Below are 8794 nucleotides of genomic sequence, written 5' to 3'. Positions count from 1 at the left end.
CTGTCATACATAACCATTTGTCCAGGTGAATAGGGACCCATCAAATTCAACTATCGACACCCCTGTCTGGGCCATACAATTATTGACTTCTTCCATATCCCCTACCCTAGAAGCCACCCCTCCCCTCTTCTCCGAAGCTGCTAAAATCACATTAAATTTCCCACCTAACATCCATGGAACCTGTCACGCCCCGAGCCCGGACGTGCCCGTCACGTGGCATCCGCCGTATTCTCAAATTCCGCTCAAGAATACAAGGCATCATTTAACTAGTCTAAACTTCAAAAATACGAAATAATATAACTAAAATAAAGTGCAGTACAAATCACATAAAAAGGTAGTCTACGAATATCCCATATGTTCGTACATTTATTTTCTAATGGAAACAGCGGAATTGAAAATAAATAAGACTAACACCTAGAAGTAGCTAGCCTGCCAACTTCTATTCACTTAAAGCCAATAAAAGTCATCCTCAGGGTCTCCTACGTAAACCAACTCATACTCTTCAGAATCTGCAAGGATGGTAAAAAGTGGGTTGAGCGACAAATCGCCCAGTAGGTAATAACTACCCCTCTGTCGGACCATGTACTCGTAGCTTTACAGATACATATATATAGATACAAATCAAATCATTTGCACATCGATCACATTCGTAATTTGAAAGTAACGTCATTTATAAAACATCCAGTAGTAACAATTGGCAAGTAATTTAAAGGCACCTTATTGATAAATGAACATGGAAAATCATTTCGTCTCAATTCACAAGTCTCTTCACATCCACTCATAAATCAGTTCATAAGTCTCATTTCAGATCAATTCAATAAATCATTCCATATCACCTCATAAATCATTTCATCTTAGCTCATAACAAGTACATGTGATGACCGGCTACTGAGTACTCAGCCTAGAGATTAAATCCTTTTTGGGTGGACGACCAATAGGTTTCATGACTACCGATTGGCCTCTTTTCATACATGGGTCAATCGGCCAGACTTTATACCAGGTTACCATGACCTTGCCAATCGGCCGGACTTTATACCAGGCTACCATGGCTTTGTCAATCGGCCGGACTCTATACCAGGCTACCATGACCTTGTCAATCGGCCGGACTTTATACCAGGCTATCATGACGATTAGACAGGACTATAGCTCCTACCGTCTATTCCATGACTGTTTTGAGATTTACTTGTCAAAAATTCATTCCACACATCACATACATAAATCTTTGATTTCATAAAAGATTCAATTCGTTTGGTATATAATAACATATCAAAATATTTCAAATAAGTCACATGGCCCATTTTTGTATAGTAAAAATATAACTTTCATAAATATCCAAGTAAAGCATTTAATCAAATATATTTCTAGTCAACACAACAAAATAAGATTGAAAACAAAATTTTCATTTTTACAACTTTGAAATCTCAGAAGGGTAAGTATCACCTACCTTCGTCTGGCTGCTCGAGTGGAACTACCTTAAGTCTCTTAAGCTGGTACCGTACCTATCAAATGTATAGGTTACCTAATTAGTTGTTATTTCCTATAAATACATAACATACAAACTCTGAGTAAGTCGAAGATTCGTGTCTAGACCATTGTATGAATCCTAATAGCATTTTCCCTAAATTGGACGATTTCCATTTTGGAAAGTTTCCTAATTTGGAAAGTTCGCCTTTTGTAAAGTCTTATCATCTAAAAGAAAATAATTATTCCCAATCATGTTTATTATCTTGACTATTATCTTATTAGACATATTTATAATTTATAATTATTCATTAGTATTGTTATCGTTATTATTAGTGTTATCGTCCACATTATTATTTACTACTAGGATTATTATCATTAGTGTTATTATTAGTATTATTATCAGCATTATTATTATTATTATTATTATTTTAAGCATTTCGTTTAACCATTTAAAACTTATCTTACCTTGTCCAATCTGGCTTAATACGGCTAAATGTTTTTAGATTTCCATTTAAGTATCTTAGACGTAATTAACTAAGTACAATTTTACATGACTAACCTTTCAATTCTAACAATTATTTTAAATTGGGTCCTGAATTTTAATACCCACGATAAACTATAATTTATAATTTTAAAGTTTATTTATTAGACATTTACTACATTTTATATTATATTTTGGTCCCTATATAATTTGCCAAATTTCCTCCGCCCTCGGGTTAAACCTTTGGCCAACCAGTTGCCTGACCATGGTCACCAGCAAGTCTGGCGACCCTTTGCTTCCATTGGCTGGCCAAAAAGGCCAACCATGGCTTTTATTCATTGTCGCCAGCAAGTGCAGGCGACATCCTCTTCAATTTTTTTTTTATTTTGCTTCGGTCTTTCGGCCAACCTTTGCAAATTCTTTCTCTGCCGCCAGAGATGGCGGTCCCCCACTCTTCCCTTTTTGTGTGTGTGGCGTTGCAGAAGCAATGCCTAGCCAAACAGAGCAGCAGCAGCAGCCGCTGCTCTTCTTTTCCCTTTTTTGTTTTTGTTTTTGTTTTTCCTCCACCAGATTTGGGCAACCTATTTACTCACAGATTCAAATCTAACACCCCATTCCTACGAATCCACATATGAATCTTTCTAAAATATATACATATCTACATATATACAGCAACAATCCATATTCGTAAAATTTCTAGGACAATTAATTCAACTACTAAAACTTAAAAAGAGAAATTTTGCGTGAATTCGGGACTTACAGGTTTAGGTGCCTAGTCGTCTGATCGATTGACGGTGTCGCCTGCTTCTCCTTCTCTATTCTCTGACGGCTCTTGCTCTAGGGAGGCAGACGAAAGAAAGGCAAGGATGGTGTTATTTTTCTTTCTAGGGTTTCAATAAAATCCTAAACCCTAGCACTACCTACTAGTAGGTGGTTTGGGTAAGAGTTTCAGTTTATTAGAAACCCTTATCCCATCCTACAGTTATTTTATTTTAAAATTTTTTCTTCCTTTTACCTAGTAATTTTATCTTTTTAATTAATTGGGAAAATAAAATAAAATAATAAAATGGGTGCAAAAAATCGTGGGTTTTACAGAACCCCCATAGAAGCGGCCAAAGTAGAGATTGCATCCCATAGAGGTCGCCTCCCCACCCGAGTATGTTTGGCATTGAGTGCAGAAAAAGTCACTTCCAATGAAAAGGCAACCCAATTTGCGCATGCACCAACTGGTTGGCCAAAATGGAAAAAGAGCAGGTCATAAAATTCTTCCAAAAGAACCAGATACGTCCCTCCAAGAATGAAGCAGCCTGGTCAAACTTGAACTTTAATCTAAAACTATCTAATTGAGATGCCGAAATAATAGGCTCAATTAACACCGAAAGATGAACATCATTGCTACTAAATATATTCATTAAATATCTCGAAGAGTTTGGTTGAGATACTCCCCGAATATTCCACACTAAGACGTTTAACGGAAACGACATTAATCCACTGTAACAAAAGAAGCTTTTGAGATGGGGCGTACCTCATCTTTCATCGGACCAAGCTCTATTAGCTGGTCCGTTTATTAGCTTAAAATCCAAACCAAACAACGACTCACTAATGACTAACTAAGCGAGACTATAAGCTCCACACATTCGGTGAAACTTGAGCTGGAAATTTCGGCCTTGAATCTCTTTCTTCCGAACGACTTGACAGCCCATTGAGCGAGGAATTAGTGAAGAAATAGCTCCACACTTGGGATTCCGTGCTCACTTCATCACTCATATCTGAAAGTTACATAACGCTTTACACTCCTGAATGGTTTACTTGTGAGAAAATTTGTTCTGCTTTTGTGATGGTAGGTGGCTTGAGATTTAGATTTCTTTTGCATGAGATTGAGATTTAGATTTAGATTTCTAAATCATGAAATTTTGCAGGAGTAAAATGGTTGCTAAGCTCACTGGCCATCTATTGTAATTTGAAGTTGACGGAGCTGGGTTTGGTTTCCTGCAAGTTGATCCAATTGACTATTTGATGGGAAATTTTATCCTATAATAATAACTAAAGATTGCTTGCCATTTGCCACTGCAGGGTGGATTACATTAGGGGAAAGGAGAACAGAGAATAGAAATATCAGGACCTGGGCACCAAAAAGGGACAAGAGGTTGAATTGGGTGGAGAAGAAAAATGTTTTAGGGGTGTATTAATAATTAAGCATAATTAAGAAACTGAATTTGTAAAATTAAAAAAGGGCTTGTCAGGCCTCTGTGAGTGTGAAACTCACAGCGTCTGTCATCCTATTGCTGTTTTTAAATGACAATTCATTTTTTTGATTTTAGCAATTTCTATATTTGTGTCTATAGTTTTGGAATATCGCGTTTTTTAGTCTTTGTTTTAGGTTAACTCTTATCTAGTATAGTTAACCTCCACATAAGCACCCGATTACTGGAAAGAAGCACTGGGCATAAGCTTATTGATGAGTTAGTAGCTATCAAACTACTGATGAGCAAAGCAGTGGTGCAGAATTGGGAGAAGATTGAAATCCAAAGTTATAACAAACAATCTCTCAACCTCATTCGGCTCAGGAAATCTCATGACATGCGACTGGTCACATTGTTAGAGGACATACTAAGTCTACAGTCTTTGTTTCGCATGTGCTCCTTTTGTTTAGTTAGTAGGGATCTTAACCATATTAGTAACAGGATTAGCGCTTATGCGTTAGATATTGTTCAAGATGAGGAATTTTGGATTCCTCAGTGCTAATATGCTCTGTCTGTAAAGTCCCTTCAAGTCTTTACTTGAAATTGTAAAGAGTTTAGCTATCTATAAAAACAAATATCGTTCCGAAAAAAAAAAAGAACCCGATTACTACAAAAAGATGTTTCTTTATGGCTGAGACATTAACATGACTTCTGGTTTTTTGAGGGAAAAAAAGAAAGAAGACTTCCAGTTCCATCAATTGATATTTCGTCCAAATGTTGCAGGATATAAGATTGGTTCCTAGCAGATTCGCAAGCAAAATCATATTTTACAATGGTCTAAGAGATCCATATACTTGAAGGGTGGACCAAAGCACATGCAGATGTCGCTTCAATAGAAAAACGTATAAAGAAACTTAACCAGTCATAGGCTCCAGCTGATGGTTTAATCCCTCGCGGATTCCATCCTGAATTTATCAATTTCCCTTAATATAGAGTAGGAATAGATCTAAAATAAAATTTATCATATCAAAAAAAAAAGTCATAGGCTTTAGCTGGCATTAGACTACCAGTGTTCGAAAAAAAAAAGTATTGTGATGACAAATATCTAGGTTTTTGGGCTCAAAAGTAAGGAAATATGGATGATTTTCATTTTCCTTTGATCTCAAGTGTAGAAGAAAATAATCTTAAATGTCAGTATCGTCTTTATTCTGCATTCCTACAGCGACCGTATAACTGTGGTACCACAACATATAAGTGCAACATTAATGAAAATGATATGCAAAATGACCAAATCAAAAAATTTTCATGTACATGTAATAAATTGTTACGCACAAATATTTCCTAATCTAATAATAGCCTGATGATATTATTGTTGACCCACTTTTTAATTCTCTCTGTTTTTTTTCCTTGAACAGAAGAATACCTTCTATTCTTCCAAGTCACTACACCAAATGGATTTCTAGAAAGAGAATAAAAGCACGCTTGATTTTGTGGTCTAGAATGTAGTTTCTAGTGCCATTGCTGTGGACCAAGTATATCTTCTTATTTTCACTTTTTTGCTCTAAAGACTTCTATTGCAGCTACCATCAATGGCATCAATCACGTCCATTGTGCTGGCATAGTTCATAGAGAATGAATTATGTCTGCAAGTTCACTAACAAGAAAAGCCCGAAAAAAAGAAAAGAAAAGAGGAAGTGAGGTCTACACTCAAGGATAAAAACGCGTTATATATCTGAAAAAGAAATTAGAAGTATACAATAAGTAGTTAAATTGAACCAAGGATTCAAATGGAGGTAGCATGAGTTCCAATGAACCCATAGGTCTGGACGTCCAATCTTATTTTTTCCTGCTTTATAAATTCATTTAGAAAATTTAAAAAAAAAGAATGATAAAGAAGTACGTAGTTAATAAAGAGCCAGAAGCAATACTAGGTCCAAACACCAAAAATATTTACTTATATCAGCACAATAAATAGAATTCTTATTTTCTTAGGTGTCGATTGGAATGCATGCATGGGTCTGTATTTGACTGATGCTTAAGCATACAGACTAGTATTTCATTGTCACACGCGACCGAAAGCACTTATAAAGGAGAGACGTAAATGCGCAGCATCGAATCTTCACGCACGCGCGCCTAGTGACTTTGACCAAGTTGCATGTTACTCTCAGCTTTGCTTGAAGTTTACTAGTAGGCTATATCACTTGAAAAAGCCAACCATAAAGAAATTATAAGATTGTCCAGTAGCTGGGAGAGACTTTTCAAAATTCTTCCCGCTGTCAAGAGTTTTTAGATTTTTTTTCACTATCAAATTTGGGGTTTAAATTCTGGATCCGGCGGTTAGGGGTGCACTACAAGACATTTAGATTTTTTGTGACTTGTCAAATAGTTGCAAGTCACAAAAAGCTTATCTCTTATGATATGAAATTTATGATAGTCACAATGTGAGGACTCGAAAATTTTCTTATTTTTATAGAATATTACCGGGTTATTTAAATAATTATTCACTCATTTTCTCCGAATTATTTATTTCGACCATTTTAAATCCATTTAGATGGAACAACGTCTCTTTTATGTTTTTAAAGCATTTTGTTGGAAAATTTACTTTTCAAAAATTCGTTTAGTTTGGAACAACGAGTGCACGTCTTTCGAGGCTATACTTGAATCGGGAGTGTATTAATATTGGAGAATTAAGAAGGATTAATAGTAGATTAAGAAAAATTAATTGAGAAATTAATACTCGACTCATGTAAGAACTCACAAATTTACCTATTTTAAACTCCTGTTACGAGCTTATTTAATTATTTATTTGGCCAATGGCCCCGAATATTATTTTCTATCCTTATTAGACCTAAATACATGGAATTATAGCTTCATTATATTTTTAAAGTGTCTCGTTTCAAAAATTATTTTCTTGGAAGCTTGTGTAGCGAAAAATGAAAACGCGTTAGGAAATTTTATCCGATTGAGAGTACAATAGGCTTGGAATATTCAAGATTTGTACAATGGTCCTAAATTAGGTAATTTTATGTTTAAGTACTCAAGTGATAGTTAGTAGTACAATCGTTATAAGAATTTCTCGAAGGTTTCGCGTAATAGCGCTAAAATTGACGGTACGAGTTTTCACACGCGCGGCTTTATTTGAGGGACTTTAGACCCTTATTTCGAGACAATTGAGAGTGAATAATATTTATATGAACATAAGTACAATAGAGGTTTAGTGCACTAGTGAACCAAACGCGAGAGAAATCGAGCCATAAACGCACCAAACGAGCCCTAATGAGGGTTGACTTTGGAGTGAATTTTCACCACTCATTTTAATCTTCCCTTGGAAGCTAGAATTGATCATATTTCACTCTCTCTTCTCTCCCAAAGTGCCGACCAGCCCACCTCTCTCTCTCACTCCATTATTTCAAAATTTTCTTCACCAAATCAACCATAAAACTTCAATCAATCTTCACCAAACTTGAAGACCATCTAGCAAACTACTTGGAGGTTGGATCTAGCTAACTAAAAGGGCTGCAATTCACGGTTCTTGGAGCCTCTTGAGGACCAAAAATTTCTGATCTAAAGCACTAAGGAGGTATAACATCATCCTACACCTTAAACTTGGATTATGATGGTAGAAATACATCTTTAAGCTATTGCATGTGTATGGATGACTTGATATTGTTGGAAAATTTGAAAGTGGGCCCTATGAATTCCCACACTTGGGTTGTTGCTGATTAGAGGTTTAATGTTGGATTTAATGGTAGTTTGTGGTTAAAATGATGGATTTATGGAGTATTATTGTTGGAAACTCAAAGTTGAGGTCATGACAAGAAATTTCCGAAACTGCCCCTGTTTTGTTCGGCCATGATAAGGCCAATTTTTGGTGATTTATTGGCGTGAACCTGATGTTTATATGTTATGTTAGATGTGTAAAAATTTTCATTGGAAAACATTAACGTTTAGATGGGCAAATGAATTTATTCGTGAACTAGGCAAGCTGGAAAACTATTTTCGGATAACCCTGTCCAGTGGTAGCATTTTCACCATAACTTTGTCCTCCGACGTCAAAATTGAGTGTCATCAGTGGCATTAGAAACTAGACATCCATACCTTTCTAACGGTATAAAATACGTATTCTGATTCCATGTGTAGGAGCCGAACCATTCATTTTAAGATAGCTGTCCTGTCTCTCGGATCTGCTGGAATGATTTGTCGAGGCAGCAACTTGAGGCTCAATTTCGAGCTGGTTTCTTGCCAAATTTCAGAACGTTTCATTCTGTGAACTTCTAGCCCTATGAAATTATTTTCCAACGCCATAAACCATGCTCAATTCCGAGTTAGGTCGACTGAGTTGTGATCAAAACAAGAACACTGCTCTGTTTTGGGAAAAACCTACTTTTGGACAGATTTGGAATAAGACTTGTTGTGGTCTTATTAAATGAAATTCATGGTGTTAAACACCTACCAAATGCACCCTGAATGTTCCTTAGACTTTTCTTTCACATATGAACCATGATTGAAGGATTTTCTTAGCCAAACGATTGGATTTGGAAAGAAAAGGATTAAAGGCAGATTGCCTTAAGAATTTTTCCGAACTTTAGTTGGTTCGTTGACTACCTTCCCGAAGTTATTTTTCTGTGAAACTTGATAGAGAGATATTCTTTATATAAGAGTAAAA

This window comes from Coffea arabica, chromosome 1e (genome assembly GCF_036785885.1).
Source record: "Coffea arabica cultivar ET-39 chromosome 1e, Coffea Arabica ET-39 HiFi, whole genome shotgun sequence".
In the NCBI taxonomy this organism is placed as follows: Eukaryota; Viridiplantae; Streptophyta; class Magnoliopsida; order Gentianales; family Rubiaceae; genus Coffea; species Coffea arabica.
This window is presented reverse-complemented; position numbering follows the sequence as displayed.